Raw genomic sequence first — 15,528 nt, forward strand, 5'->3', positions numbered from 1 at the left:
AAAAAAAAAAAAAAAAAAAAAAAAAAAAATCAAAAGAGAGAGAGAATATAGACTGTGCTGTCCAGTTAACTGGGACGTGAGGAGTTTTAATAGAAAATTGATTGGTCCATGAGTGAACAAATTAGTTTGGTGAAGAAGTGTATCAACACGATAAGTGATCAATTTACTAAACATAGTGTAAGTTGCTAGGAGCAGGGCCAGCAAGAGTTCTGTGGTAAGCAGTGTTTCAAGGCGATTGTATTTTGGCAGATTATCCACTTTCTAAAGAAATGAGAAACAAAATCATGTTTTATTTAATCTGTATTTTGGTACCTTTTAAGTTAAGTAGGAATTTCCAAACCCGAGTAATGTTGTCAGCAGACTTTCAAAGCTTTCCTGTATTCCTGCAGCCTTCCTGCAGTTTACCCTCCATTTTGAGTGGTTTTAATCTATACAAATTTTCTGTATTGTTCTTTCTGCACAGAGAGAAGCTGACCTCTTATACAAGGAGGTCAGAGCTGCATTCAAGAAAGAAAGCATGCAGGGCCAGGGATTTAGCCCAGTGGTTCTGCCACCTGCTTCACAAGTGCAAGGTCCTGAGTTAGATCCCCAGTACCAAACAAACAAACAAACAAACAAATGCAAACTAGTCTTCTGATAGCTGCTCTGCATGACATTTGCCATTTAGAGATGGGAAGCTTTGTAAAATTCATTGCTTAATATTATCCTTGGAAATATTTTTCTTTATTATGCATTTTCATATCAAATCAGGCCCCTGTCATGATTACTACAGAACCCATTTAAGTATCCATGTGAACTGTTATAACTGAGAAGAAGAAATTCAGATTAGACAACAGAAAGAACGTCCTGAAAAGCTAGGACACAGGAATACCAAGAAGATAGAAAAATCTCTTCTTGGGAACATGTAATCTTTCAGAGTAGTCTTTGGGGGCAGTTTGATTGTCTCCTTTCTCAGAACTAAGGAGAGTGTGTGCAATGACCTTTTGTGACCACTCTGAGGTTTTGTAGTTTTTTGAATATCAACAAGAGGGAAAAGCCCTATATGTCTGGTATGAGAATCATTTTCATCATGGAATCTTATGTAGAATTCCCTTTGATGACAGAAACAGGTGGATATCTACTCTCCTTAAACAGTCCAATAGTGGAGAAGCTTCTTTCCCCTATGTAGAAGAGAATCCATATTTGGATGGTTCTAATTACAAAGTCATTCTTAATTGTGGTTTAAAATCTACCTTCGGTAATTCTCTCGGTTTCTATAATTCCATTTTTGCTTCCTGATATGTCGTGTAATGATGTGGCTCTTTCTTGGGCATAATCCTCTAAAAGTTTGAGAACAGCCCTCATACCCTCCCATTAAGGGTGTCATTGTCACCATCAACCCCCAACTTCCACAGTCTTTCTTCTCATGATGTGTATTTGGGAGCTGTTTCCACCACAGCTTCCCTCCACATTGAGTTAAAATGCTGGGCCCCTAAATGAGCAAGTGCCCCATCGGCTCCACCTGATGTTGAGGATGTGGCTGTGACTCCCTCCCCTGCTCTCGGGTTGTCTTTGCTTCTTTTGGGCAGCTGTGTTGCGAGGTTGGCCCAGTCTGAGATCACTGCATTGGAAATCTCTTGGTCCTTTCCTCATTAGTGGTGTTTATCTGGTCTTCCTCCATGCTTTGTCTTTCTGCTAAGCTTTCCTTAAGTACAGTACTTTCATTGATAGTCAGGGAAGTTCATCTTGTTAGTGTTGGCACTGAGTTCTTTTTGAATTTTGATTCACCATAACGGACCCTCCCAATCTTGCTTTTGCCATTGGTAAATTTGATAAGTACATCTATGCTTGCATTGAGGCCATTAGTAAGCATGTAGCAAAGGACAGAGCCCTTCTTGTTTTTTTTTAGGAAGCCTTCTCATTCTTAAAACAATTATTTCTTTGTTTTATACTGATGTAGTGAGGAAATGGTCAGGCTGGTAGCTGATTAAATCACAGGTCACAAGTAGTGACTTCCATTTGTGGCGCCTCTACAGATCTTGGATAAAGTCAATTTTGCAAGTCAGAAAATTTAAGTTTTCTTTCAAGTCAGGTATAATATATAAATCATTCATTGAAAACTGATTACTACACAGGTTTTACATGATGAAACATTGGAATTATATAGTACAGAAAAGAGTATAATAGAGCCCTCTTTAGGCTTACCCCCTCAGGTTGCAAGGTTAATACTCAGAATGCTTGAGAATGTTTTCAGCCACAGAGAGCAAGGGCAGTGCTCTGTACTGAATCACAGTACTGGATGTCCTGGTGAAGAAGAAGTTTCTTGCTGAGGGAGCCGGTTAAGATCCCCTGATGAGTGTGCTGCCAGGCAACTCTGGGCTGTGTTCTTTAATCATGCTGTTTCCTGTGGCTGCTTTCCCACCATTTATCCTGGGTTCTAAGGAGCAGTTTTGATGCAGGATACTTGACCACAGATATGTGAACTTGTTCCAAGAAACAGAGGAGAATATGGTACCAGTCATCAACATGTGAGTTTTATAGAAGTTTAAGGGGATGGAGGGTAAAGATGAGCAGAGGATTGGGGAAGCACAGAGCTCTCTGGACATTAGGAAGGGCTAATGATGCAACCTAGAGAGATGGACCACAGTTGTATACAGATAGAGGCACTCTCGGCTTTGAGGGATTTGAAGAGAGTAGGGATTCCAGTGTACAAAGCTGCACCTCTGTAAGGACTGTGCAGTAAGAGGTTAATAGTCTGCCCGACTCAGCCTTCTGACAAGCTGTAAACACTTTGGCAGATTATCTAATCAGCGCTTACATCACTTTCCCTATTTGTCAAACGAATATTATAATAAACATCTACCTTAAAGAACTGTTGTGGGATTAAGCTGTTTGACTGAACTCAGTTACAACTGGAACTGGCACATTGCTAAATGTTCATATGTGTTGCTCTGATTGTGGGGATACTGACCATGTATAGATTACATTTATTTTTAAAAACATGTGCCCTGGGCAGGAGGAAGACTGCAAACACTTTCTAGGTATTTGCTGTCAGACTGAAACAATCACTGTTACTACCTGGCTTTTCTTGTTTCTAGGATAATGCTGAATAAATATTGAAAAGGTCTTATTCTCTAGGTTTTCTATTTCTAAAAACATTTAGAGTATCATCCATTTATTTGTGTTCTGCAGTATGGTATCGCCCTTTATTTCAACACATGGAATGTGCTTACTTTCTCAAATTTGAGCACTCATCACATTTCATGGGGGCTACTACTTTCTGATATTACACAGGCAGGTACTTCCCTTCCCCAGTAAGATGTCTAAATTACAGCAAGCAGACGATTTCACCCCGATGGTATGGATTATTTTTGTTAGTCTCAGAGAGAATAATATTATGAGTTGGTAGCTTATCTTCTGGGGGCCTTTAAATGAACCATCTGGACACTAGCAATTGTTTTAATCTTGAAATAGGAGCAAGAAGTAAATAGAAGATAGACTTGAATTGGAATCCCAGCTGTTACCTAATTGGTTATGAGTCTCACTTTCCTCATTTATAAGCAAGAATAACAAAACCTACCGTGCTGTGAGGATTAAATGTATTTCTTAAAAGTGGTATAGAGTGGTATTCAGTGAATGCCTGACTATTCTAATCCTGGTTTCTAATTGCTTTTCCTAGGGTTCAAGTGTAAATGTAGGAAATTGACACGCACATAATCTGTAGCTGATAGTTATGTTTATAAGATTTTTAAAAAGTGAAATTTAATGAAGTCTACAAAACTTATCCTCAAACCCAGATTTTCAAAAATAGTAAGCTGTCTCTGGCAGACATGTGACCAGAATAAAAATGCTTCTCACTCTCAAGATCTGCTACAAGGCAGGGAGAAGGATGGACAGGTTGATAGGTAGAGAAGGTGGGCGGGAGTGAGGCAGAGACATCCTGCTCTCTTTGCTGGATCATAGTGTGACCTTAAGGGAAAATAAAGCAAAATGATTCTGTTAGACTGCCAACCTGATTATGGATGCAATCTGTGATCAATATAGGTTGACACTTTCTGCCAGAGGGAGAAATTTCTTTAAAGATTGTTATTTTCTCATGGTTTAAATTTTAGATTTGAAAAATAAAAATTTCTTCTTGGAATTATCCTAAAAGTTAAGTATCTATTTAGAACATTTTGCCTTTCTTTTTAAGATCTTTTTGTTGGGTCATTTATCAGGCTATTCAAAACCAATGTCTTAGATGTCTTTGGATTATTATTATTTATTACGGTGATCAAAGGATGTTTAATATTTTTCTCCTCTGCCATTAAGCTTAAAAACACCCTTTAATCTCTTGTCCAGAAATGTAAAAAGCACTCAGTGTTCTCTCTGACAAGATGAATCCATTTTTAGCAACTGTATGCTTAATGAAATTTCACATATTTGGGTTTCAGTGGGAATGCTTTAATTTCTGTAATTATTTGGAACTATTTATATTGATTCAGAGGAGTTCTGTGTGCTTCCCTTATGTGGTCAAGGGCTTGGAACTGTGTAGTTGGAAAGACGGGTAAACCAGTTGAAAATATAAATGTGAGTCTGTACCTATCCTTTGGGGAGTGAGATAACTTCAGGGCTTCTGTAATTTAAACATTTCTTCAGTTAGATAGATCTCTAAAATGTTCACATAATCATATATTTTGGAGACATGCTTTACCTTGGCTATCAAATAATGTTTTCAAAGGGAAGGGTCTTGTGTTACATCTAGGTTTGTTTTTTTGTTTTTGTTTTTTTTTAGTGTCAGGGATCGAACTTGGGACCTTGCGCTTGTGAGGCAGGTAGTGCCACCACTGAGCTAAATCCCCTGCCTTGTAACATCTAGTGATCATTTGGTTTTAAAATAATAATTGGGATACTACAGCACAGTTATGAGAATATTTGACAGGTGACTGTATTGGAATATTCCTCAAGAGGAAATCCATAGTTACCATGTCAAACTGCCATTTGAATTGTTTTTTAAGGGGTAGGGGGTTATAGAATGGGATTTGTCTTCCTTTCTGATAGGCAGCTTATAAAGTCATGTGTCTCTGGAAAAGTTGTAGTATCCATTAGTAGTGCTGGACTTTTGGGGAACTTCAAGAGGCCCAGGGTAAATAGCCATAATTTACAATGCCAGAAATATCCCATATCATTCAGAATTTATTATACAAACTTCTTTATTGATGGTGCTGTTTTCTTCCATTGTCTCTCATTGCTAAATTGAGGGACACTTGTAGAAGTATAACCTTCAGCACTCTGTTTTGAGTAAAATTGTTGAGAATGAGAGGTATGTTAGGAGAGAGGGAGAATATGTCTTTGAAAACAACCAAGTAAATGCAAGGATATTACTTGGCTGTTATTTCCAATTCATGAATCTCTTTTGTTTTTTTTCAAACATACTCTTCAAATTTGGTTACACTACGCTTGAGATTTGGTGGCATTTATTAGTTCTTAGATGTTCTGTGGGAATCACTCCTTGTACAAGAGTCCGTGGCAAAAATTGCACAATGAGGAAATTGCTCTTTGCTTCTCCTGAACACACACCTGTAGAACATTTCCCAGCCACTCATTGGTGCTGAGTTCTTCCACCCGAACAGAAGTGGAAAGCGATGGATGGTGTGTTCTGGCCCGGAAAGCTGTGATTGTTGATGTTCTTTTGCCCTCCTCACTGGCTAGGGTAGAGCAGGGCCACTTAGGAGCTGAGTGTTGCATGTCACAGAGCCCCTAGATGGCAGGAGTGTGAGTCTCCGTGAACAGCTTGGAGAAATAGTGCACTGTCTGGATGGGGCTGTTACAGAAGCAAGAAATGAGCTATTATTGTGTAACACAGCCAGCTTCGTGGGTGTCTCTGTTACAGCAACTGGGTGACCTTTCCGCCCACTTTCTCCATCATCCAGTTCAAGGTGTGAAGACAGCTCCTTCCGTTCTGTGCTTTCTCTGGTTAGCCCCCTTTGGTTGTTTCCCATAGATATGTTCACTTCATGTTCTATCCACTTTTCTTTCCTTCCCATTCATTCCATTCATATTTCTGTCTCTCTCTTTCTCTCTCTCTCTGTGTGTGTGTGTGTGTGTGTGTGTGTGTATGTATGTCCCTGCAAATCTTGTAGTTTAGATCTCAGCCTCTATGCCCTGCCTCTGAAAGGTCTCCTTGGCTGGCATGACCTAAAATGCCTCCTGGGCACAGAGTATCTTTCTATTTTTTTCAGAAAAGACTCTTTTAAAAATGGTTTTAGTTTCACAGCAAAACTGAGCAGAAAGTGCAGCTCCCCCAAACATGGCATCTTTCACCAGAATGGTTCATTTGTTACCTCTAATAAACTGACAGGGATCCATGCTAATCACCCAAAATCCATAGTTTGCATTAGGATTCACTCTTGGTGTTGAAAGTGTACAAGGTGGTGAAAAGATCAGTGGCATCAATGTGTAATGATATACGACTACCACTACAGTATCACTCCCCTAAAAATGTCTTAGTCCCTGTCTCCCACTTGCTGACCCTTAGATGCCATGATCTTTTTACCACCTCCACGGTTTTGCCTTTTCCAGAATGTCATATCTTTGCAATTTTAGCACATGGAGGCTTTTTTAGAAAGATCAAGATAGACATAAAGTGTTCTGATGATGGCCATTTTTATTCTTATGGGTTTCAAAGCAACCTCAGCTAATAAACTAATAGATACTAAACTATTGTTTTCACATTGAGGTTCCCTGTCAAGAACTGGGAAATTTCATATTCAATGTTAAAACACTGCCTGGTGTCCCTTTATACCTGGGATTGCTCCAGTAATGTCTATATAGGGGGGACTCTGGCAGTGTTAAAGTACCTACAAATGGGCACCTGCCGTAGTAAAGTCTACAAAGAATATTAGATTATATGTGTCCATTGTTAACAGTTGGACTTAGAAGAAATAGTATTCATTTGCCATAGCAGTCTGGGTCAGGTTTAGAAGCTGCTCAAAGCTGTTTCCATTTTGAAGTGGAAATGCCCTTTGACCAGAGCTGCCATTTGATCAACTGGGTGCTGTAAGTTGTTAATAGAGAAAAACCAGTGGAGGGGTAAATAGTTCTGTCTGTTCATCCATCCACTTGTCTATATGTCTTTGAGAAATGGCAGGAAGGGCCCAGAGTTCCAGGCCAGCCTTTCCATGAAGGCACTGGAACAACTACACTCCTGCTTTCAGGAAAAAGTGTTGTATTCTGCCCTCTATCTTTTCACTGGCCTGGGGTTGCTGGAGCTGCAGTAGTTGACGAGAAACACCTGTACACAAATAGGGTTTTTGGGAAATAAGTGCATTAGCCTTTTCTTAGCAGAGACAAAAACTGTATCATGGGCTTATGTGATATGACAGAAAATGCTTTGCAAAATGTCTGGTCATTTCTTGCCTGGATCGATGCATTGGACTCCCCAGTCCCAACCTTACCTCATCACAGTCCAGTCTCAACAGAAGAGCCAGTACGATCCTTTGAAGGGAAATTTAGAGCTTCTCAGTATTCCTCCCCAAATGATGCAATGACTTTCCACTGTGGCACTAACACCCAAGTGCTTTCAATGGTCTGTGTTTATCTCTCACCTTGCCTCCTACCACTCCCTTCCTTGCTGTTTGCATATACTCCAAGTGCAAACTATCTCAGGACCTTTGCACCTGCTTGCCTTGCTGCCTGAAATATTCTCTCATATCCACATGGCTGTGTCCCATGTTACTTAGATTTCTCTAAAATTGTCTTCTTATTTTCCTAGTAGCCTATCTAAAACATCTCTGCTCTTACCCAGCCTTATTTTTACCAGTTCTCATTCATCCCTTACATATCAGATGTTTAATTATTTGCTTATTGTCTGTGTCTCCCCCCCAGTGTAGGTTCATGGGAGGGGGCTTGTTTTCACTTTAGCACCTAGTAGATCTCAGCATGTCTCTGTGGAATGAGTAAGTTAATGGGGAGGTTTAGACCTGGTTCTGACGACCCGGGCAACCTTGGGCCGATCCCGACCGGGCTGTATCTCTGAGGTTCTTGCACATCAAATCTCCACGCTCGCCTTCCGGCCAGTGCAGCACCACAGAAGTGCATGGTAGAGTGCATTTGTTTTAGTTTTTGCTTAGACTAGGAATATTTTTATTCACGCCCATTAGTCACACAGAATGCTGGGTTTCATCGTGACCATTCTGTACAGTCGTATAACGCACTTCGGCCACGCCCACAACCCTCGGTGGCCCTCCTCGTTACCTTTCTCTTGTCCAATAGTCTTCCTTCCAGTAGGTATGATTCTTAACCAGATTAAGACTCAGGCTCCCGGGGAGGAAAAGGGGGTGGATCCCTACGCACTCAGCGAGGTGGCGCTTCTGGTGAAGCCAGCGCTGGGCGTCTTTGTATGTAGGTCCTGCTTCTTGCTGGCTTAGAGCCCCACACAATTGACCTGAGGAGGAGGGAGAGAGGGAGGAAGAGAGGGGTGGGGGGCGGAAATGAACTAAGTAAGGGGGAAGAAACAACAAGGGCGACAAAATAAGATCAGAAGGGTGAGCTCCTGCCTTAAGGACAGGGAGTGGGAAAGGAGCCTGCAGGTGTGCTTTCCCCCTCCCTGCGGATTGTATGTGACTGGGACACGCAGACTTAGGAGAGCGAGGGTGTGGGGTGAGTGTAGTGTGAACAGTCTGCAGGAGCACCCCACCCCCCATCACAGACACATTCCCAGATGCTCCTTTTACCCGTGTTCATGATTTGGATCAGATGAAATGATCTTTGTCAGGGCCCAAGGTTAGGTCTCTCTACTGCTCTCCCCTCTGTTCCTTTTCTGTAGCAGTGTTTCCAGACTGCAGTGTCCGGTAGTGTGGGTACTTTGCTGTCCTGCTCATTTTCATTAATCTATTCATTTTCCCTGTCTTTTTTGGCCTTTCCTGTTTCAATTAAATTCTATATTGCTTTGTTTTTCTAGCTCTTTCTCCCCCTGGATATTGTCATCTCTCCCCAGCCCTCTGCTCCTGCTCTTATTTTTGCTTTTCCTCCACACTGAGCTCTCCTCCTCCTCCTCCTCCTTTTCTTGCCTATCCTGGAGCTATGGCTGAACCACCTGGTAGGATGCTCCTTCCTTGTTGCCCTGCTACCTCCATGTCTCTGAGCTCAGTCTTGGCTGGCTTTTTCCCAGATTGTGCTTTGCTGTGAGGAGAAGAGCAAGGAGAAGAGCAGCAAGATTTTCAAGTGCCCTGTAGCCTAACACAGGTGACAGAAGTCCTTGGGGAGAAGATGCAAGATAGTAGAGGGGTGCGAGTATTGTGGGGGCTGCAACATGCTTGTTTCCTCTCAGGGTCTTCCTAGTCCCTGGAGTGGGGGTGTAGGGGTCATTGGGTGTCAGAGGCTCTGGCTCTTTCTGACTAGCACCTTGTGGGCAGTGGACAGGGTATTGGAGGGAGGGAGACAGCTTGGGCTTTCACCCCTGGTCTTCTGTGGGATGGGTCCAAGAGCAAATCGGCAATTCTGTTGGGTCTTTAGTTTCTTTGCCAGTCCAAGAAAGGTTTTGATCCTGATCAGATCTTTATTTTGTAAATTTCTGAATTTGTGCTTCTCTCAGTGAGGATTCCCCAAATCTCTTACCTTGTAATGACAGGATCTTTGTTCTTCGTGTGTGTGTGTGCGTGCGTGTGTGTGTGTGTGTGTGTGTGTGTGTGTGTGTGGTGAGGGTGTAACAGGTGAGCTAGTACAGATGCTGGCCAGATGAGGGGGCAGAGGGCACTGTTGCCTGACTCTCTACCCCTTTGGAGGGCCTTCCTGGGCTTGATGGCTGGATGGTCTGCCCAGAGATTGGAATGCAGGTGGCTCTGGCCCTATTCTCTGCCCAGAACAGATCACTTCACAGAGACTGAAGTCTCTGCATGCTCCTGATAGCCTTGGTTCTGGCCGGCATGTTTAAGGTTGCCAGCTGTCCCACATTGACCTGCAGACAATACTTACTTTAATCTAAATCTGTAGAACTCGAGTGTTAAACAATAGCCGCATTTCTGTCTGTTTGGGGGCAGCCTGACTCAGGGTCAGGTAAGCTGTGACCTTCGCTGTGTTGCAGACATAAAGCTTATCTGAGAGGTGAACTATACAAAGGCCTGGGAGAGATATTTTCCTAGACCATTAGTGAGGTTGGTCACAACAGAGCTCTGTGGCTTTTCAGTAGGAGAGCAGGAGGGTGTACTATTGTCTGAGAGGCCTAAGAGACCCCAAGCAGGGGATATAGAAGCCTTTTCTTTCTGGGAGAAATATCTTTTCCTAAAGTATTATGGGGGACTTGCTTATTGCAGCAACAGTCACAATAGCTAAATCTTGAATAAGGCCTTATGTGCTCATCAATAGATGAGTGGACAAAGAAATTGTGGTATTGCCACAATTTGGGGGTTTAGCTCAGTGATTCTGCTGGCTGCCTTGCAAGCGCAAGGACCTGAGTTTGATCCCCAGTACAAAAGAAAAGAAAAGAAATAAGAAATAAGAAAAGAAATTGTGGTATAATGCACCATGAAGTACTACTCAGCCATAAATAAGGACAAATTAGAGTCATCTGTAGAAAAATGGGTGCACCTTGAGGCCATAATGCTAAGTGAAATACAGCAGATACAGACGTTTAAATGTTGCATGGTTTCTGTTATATGAGAAACTCAAAGTATACATAATTTAAAGAGCAAATTAAAAGACAGATGATAGGAAACAGGCAGATAGACTTTGTGGAGATGGGAAAGGGATCTGGGGGTGAGGAGGGATGGGAGGAGGTGTGAGGACGGGAGAGTAGAAAGGACGAAGATCTGACATGTGTATGCGTCAACTCCACAGGGTGAATGTCCTGTATTCATTATATACAGCAAACTTGTACTAATAAAAAAAAAGTGATTTGAGGATGTTGGTATATAAACTTGATAAAAACTTTATGATTATAAATGAATTCTTTAAGCTTTAATTTGTTACATTTGTAGATTCAGTGGAATATTGCCTTAGCCTGGCACTTCAGGGTCTTAAAATTTGGCAAATAATACACTTAAGTGAATACCAGTCATTTTAGATTTAAAGATGATTGGAAACACATTTTCAAATTGAAACTTAAATGAAGTGCTTGTGAACTTTCAATTACCCATTAGAACCTAGGCTTCCTGTGATCTCAGTTTGAAAATCATTAATGGAACGAACATAAACTAAGTATCAAACCAGGAAGCTAGAAAAATAAACTAAAGCAAAAGTTTAAGGAGACAGTAATTTAAATAAAAATCTAGAACCACTCTTTTTTGATGGTAAAGCAATTGATTTAGTATTACAGATCAGATATTATAGATTGTGGACTCTCAAAACCCCCATTCTCAGAACAAATAGATAAACAAAATAGGAAACAGCCGCCGGCCAGTCTCTGGGTAGGGTTTGTGCCTCCAGCTGGTCATACCGGCATCTCGGCATCTCTGAATCTGGAGAGGTGCTTGCTGTGGAGCTGCACTCCGACCCCTGTCTTTCCCCCTACTGTTCTGTGCTCTCCTCTAAGGGCCTGCACGACTTGTCTGATCCCCTCTGCTTGACAGACCCTCAGATTTTGCCACGAAGCCTGTTTACCCATGAGCCTGCTCTTCTTTGGCAAAACAGTCCCCGTTCCTTCAATTGTCCCTCATATGACTATGTGACTCTTGCATCCTTTTGGACATCTTTTTTATTACTTTCTAAATATGTTGTCAGCTAAAGAATCCCATGGCTTGGACATGTCTGACAAGAGCACAGCTGGACCGATCTCTTCTCCCCACCACCCCTACCCCGGAATTGAACCCAGAATCGAACCTGCGCACTGAGCTATACCCCCAACTTTTTCAAATTTTGAGATAGGCTTTTGCTAAATTGCTAAATTGTCCACCCTGAGCTCAGACATCGTGATCCTCCTGCCTCAGCCTCTCAGATAGCTAGGATTAGAGGTGTTTGTACCTAATGAGTTACTAGATTTTCTTCCATACAGTATGGGGCAGAATTAGGATTTTTGGATGGCCTTCTCAAGTGACGACTTATGTAGTTTTTTATCAGTTAAAATACCAACTGTTATGTACCTGTTAAACTTCATTTTGATTTATTCTTTATTTTTGTAGTTGATTATTTTGGGACCAAGTGAATACCAACATAATGCAAGAGTAGAAAGTGCAATTTAAGTTTTTTTATGCCCAACCCAATATATTTTCCACTGTGATCTGCTGCTTATTAGATATTTTCAATTGTTCTGTGTTCTTCTTGTGAAATCTGTATGTTAGTGATGTGTAAAGAAAGCAAGCTGAGGGCCGGGTACTTAGCTCAGTGGTTCTGCTGCCTGCCTTGTAAGCACAGGGACCTGAGTTCCATCCCTGGTACCAAAAAAAAAAAGAAAGAAAGAAAGCTGGGAGTCTTTTAAAAGCCTACCTCTGCCCTTGTGAGGAATCAGGAGTCATTAACTAAACCCCATTATGAACTGTTTTATTTATATATATATTTCTTACTGGGTTCTGCCTTGTTATAGAAACACAGGTTATTTCAATTTTAAAATGAATCACTCTGTGAAAACATCAAAACTTTTTGATTTGCATGTTTACATTTTTTGAACTGCTGAGTTTAATGGAGATGTTTGGATAAGGGGTAGCTTTCATAAATATTAATATACAAATTAATTTATGGCAGTTAATTCTTTTCATAAGTTATTTTAGTTGTCTAATTCAGATCTTTTATATCTTTGTTAGTTTTTTTGGTCTGCTTATTTTACCAGCTAATGTGAGGTGGATTAAAGTCTACTGTGATTGTGGATTTGCTTCTTTGTTCTTTAAGATTTGATAACTTGTACTTTGAATCTTTTGAAACTATATTAGGTGCATGCAGCTTTACCATTATGACATCTTGTACAATTAACTCTTTTATGCTGAATATTTCTTTTTTATTAATAACATGTCTTGCTTTAGAATATATTTTGATTATTATTAATTTTTTGGCTGTGTTAGCTTTCCTATGGTTAGGATCTCATAGTTTTTTTCTTTTTTTTACTTTTAAACTCTCTGTGTTAGTTTTAAAGCATGTCTCTTTCTGCTTATTTTTATTGGTACATGTTTGCTGTACACAATGACTGCACTTATTGTGGGAGTTTGTATGTGTACCTAACACACCTTAATTCTCTTTACTTCCTATTGTCTTCCTTTCCTTTCCCTTCACTCTATCTGTAGTTCTCCAATTTGTAGATGAGCTATCTCCCTATTTTTTAATATCTGTGTTTTATTTTATAAACTATACCACTTGTAGGTAGAATATAAGTATTGTCATTTTTTAAAATTAAAAACAATCCATACTGATAGTCTCGGTGTTCTTTTTGGAGCAATTAGCCCATTTACATTTTAAAAACTACTAATATAGTTAGATTTATAGTTATCATATAACTATCTTATTTGGCACACAGTTTTTTATATTGTTTCTCGTATTTTGTCTTCTTTCTGATTAATCAACTGTTTTCTATTTTATTTTCCTCTCTATACCTTGCTAGTCCACATTCTTTTACTACTCTTTTAGTGGTTATTCTCAAAGTTAAGCCATGGGCCTCTGATGTAATCACAGTATAATAAAAGTTATTACTTTTCACACTTTCCTGTACTGCAATATACTTTAATTCCATTACCTTTTATATCATTGTTGCCCTACAGTGTAGTTCTACAAATATTTTAAACTCCATGTCATTATGTTTTAAAAATATGTTATTATATATTTTTACAAAACATAATTTTGTAAAATTATTATTGTTGTATCTTTTATATAAATTGCCTCTACTCACATATTGCCCTTTTTCATTGTTTCTTATTCTTGACTGCGTTTCTATGTATCTGTGTGGGATCATTTACCATGCATGAATAATTTTCCTTAGTTTTTATTTTTGTGCTGGCCTGGCAATAAATCCCTTAGGTATTTGTCTTGTAACTTTTCATTTCATCTTTGTTTTCTTTAATTAATTAAATTTATTAGTGCATTTTAGATATATGTAATGATCTCTTTTATTATAGGGAATTTGTACCTGTGCATGATATATCTTGATTCTTCTTTTTTCCCCATTCCGCTACATTCCCTTCAACCCTTTTCCCCTCCTTATTTAGAAAAGCTTTGTTTCTATTTTCCCTTCTTTCTTTTCTCCCTCCCTTCTTCTATTTCTCTTTCCTATTTGAACATTTTCTTCCTATTTCACAATATCTATTATACATTTGGTCCTATTCACATTTTTGGCTTCTTACACCATAGAAACAATGTGATATTTACTCATATGTGTCCGATTTATTTCACTTAAGAGCATAGTCTCAAGGTGCATCCATTTACTTAGAAATGTCTCAAGTTTATCCTTTTTATGGCTGAGTAGTACTCCATTCTGTTAAAAAAAAAAGCCCTATATCTTTATCCATTCATTGGTTGATAGGTACTTGGGCTGCTTCCAAGATTTAGCTATTACAGACTATGCTACTATAAACATGGGCATGCACATATCACTGTGGTATTACATTTTTAATTCAATCAGGAAGATACCAAGAAGAGGAGCAATTCAATCAAATAGAACCACTAGTTTTATTTTGTGGGGGAATCTCTACATTGATTTCCACAGTGGTTGTACCAGTCTACACTCCCACAAACAGTGGGGAAGTGTTACTTTTTCCCACCACCCTGCCAGCATTTATTGTTGGCTGTTTTCTTGATAATAGCTATTCTTTCTGGAGTGAGATGGAATTTCAGTGTTGTTTTAATTTGCATCTCTCAAATGATGATATGTTGAGCATTTTTTGAAATTTCTACTTCTTCATCTGAGAAGTGTCTGTTCATTTTATATGCCCATTTTTAATTGGGCATGTCTGGTTTTTTAGTTCTTTATATATTCTAGGTATATTAGTCTTTTGTCTGAGAAACAGCTGGCAAAATTTTTTTCCCACTCTGGGTTGTCTCTTCACTCTGTTGTTTATTTCTTTTGCTCTTTGAAAGGTTTTTAATAACATGAGACCCCCGTTGCTAATTCTTTGTAATATTTCCTGTGCAATCGAGATTTTGGTCATAAAGTCTTTGCCTACACTAATGTCTTCAAGTGGATTTAGTGTTTCTGTGTTAATATTTAGACCTTTAATCCATTTTGATCCATTTTTATTTTAGTTTAGTGCATGGTGATAGACATGAGTCTACTTTTAGTCTTCAGCATGTGGAAAGTCAGTTTTTCCACATCATTTATTAAAAAGGTTACCTTTCTCCCAGTGAGGGTTTTCTGCCCCTTTGTTGAGACAAGGTGGGCGAGTATGCCTGGAATTGTTTCTGCATCTTCTGTTGATTATTGGATCTGCTTTTTTCCCAGTACTATGATGTTTTGTTTTGTTTCCTAGGGCCAGAGATTTAATTCAGTACCTTGTGCTTGTGAGGCAGGTGTGGTGCCATTGAGCTAAATCCCCAATCTACCGTGCTGTTTTTTATCATGGTTGCTTTGCAGTATAATTTCAAGTCAGGGATTGTGATGCCCCCTACCTTGCCTTTATTGCCCAGAATTGTTTTTGCTTTTCTAGATCTCTTCTGGTT

General features: G+C 39.7%; 1 protein-coding gene across 2 annotated transcripts in view; it reads left to right on the plus strand.

Moving 5' to 3' along the window:
- Arhgef28 (Rho guanine nucleotide exchange factor 28) overlaps positions 1-15,528 on the plus strand; it is a 300,102-nt gene that overhangs the window by 90,875 nt on the left and 193,699 nt on the right. The window lies entirely within an intron of this gene.

Source organism: Fukomys damarensis, unplaced genomic scaffold, assembly GCF_012274545.1.
Source record: "Fukomys damarensis isolate Sample0158 unplaced genomic scaffold, DMR_v1.0_HiC HiC_scaffold_1, whole genome shotgun sequence".
NCBI lineage: Eukaryota > Metazoa > Chordata > Mammalia > Rodentia > Bathyergidae > Fukomys > Fukomys damarensis.